This window comes from Harpegnathos saltator, unplaced genomic scaffold (assembly GCF_003227715.2).
Source record: "Harpegnathos saltator strain DR-91 unplaced genomic scaffold, Hsal_v8.6 scaffold9, whole genome shotgun sequence".
Lineage (NCBI taxonomy): Eukaryota > Metazoa > Arthropoda > Insecta > Hymenoptera > Formicidae > Harpegnathos > Harpegnathos saltator.
In genome coordinates, this window is record NW_020230717.1 from 23,726 (window position 1) to 25,000 (window position 1,275).

Here is a 1,275-nt window from a genome sequence, read left to right on the forward strand (position 1 = left end):
CGGCGCGCCGCGATTGGCCACACCTTTTCGCGGTGCGGCCGCGCGTCTCGTCTCGTCTCGTCTCGTCTCGTCGCGTCGCGTTGCCTCGCCTCGCGCCGCGCTGTTTCTCGGATGCAATAACGATAATAACGAGAATGAGGAGGCGGCTCTCGCGCGCTCTCGAGGAGCGCCGACGTCGACGACGAGCCAGAACGGAGACGACGACGTGCGATTGTGACGGACACGAAATATCCACGCGCCGCCGTACATTGTCGCGTTCGCGCGCTCGACTTCGGTGCACACGTTGCGCGCGATTGACACCCGGTAAACACGGTTATCCGTTTGCGTACGTCGGGCTTTAACGTACGGTAAGTCGTGAAACTATCAGCCATCCGTGTCCTCGTGCTTCTTCGGCAAGTTCAATGTTTGATGATCTCTTCTTATTTCTTGTGTACTATTATGCTACCGCCGAAAGAGATAAGAAGTGCGAAAATATTGTTTATTATGCGCTTTGGGTCATGCCTCCTTCCCAAACTTTCTTCAAGATCGCAAGATTACGGGACGCGAGGACGCAAGACCAGCGTCACGTTCAAGAAGAATAGAATAAAAATGAATGCTACATTCTCGAAAAAAATCTTAACCTACGAATCGAAGGAAGAGAAGATGTTTTCATAGTGATGCAGCGTGAGGTGAAATTAAAAACTAATGTATGCAATGTCATGTTGATCCAATCACAAGGATATACGTTGTGATTGTATACGATTGTGCTATTACTTGCGGTATTACTTTTTCTCTCTGCTATTTTTATTTATATGCGTTTCAGTTTCTTCCGTACACATAGCTATCTCGCTTGTATACAGATTTGTATATTCTTACAAGTTGGCTAAAAGTGTCGGAACAAATAATTGTGAGGAACCCAAATATCATATCCGAAAACCATACCAAGTTGATGCAAATGTTTCTCAACGCTAGATTTCGAGATCCCTACACTATAAAACTAGGCATCGGAACATGTGTGTTAAAATTGAGTGTTAATGTGTTATTTTGACACGTTAGTTGGCGTTAAGGCACTAAGTGCGTCAAAATAATTCGTTTTCTGTGACAAAAGTGTGTTTTAATAACACATTTGTCTGTAACACACTACAGAAACGTGTTACTTTTCTTCAACAATCCCGTGACACACGTAGAGTGTGTTATTTAGACAAATAATGATAATCGAAATATACTGAGAACACACTTGGATGATATATTGGATAACATACTAGTAATGTGTTCGTGATAACTAATTTTGTTAAC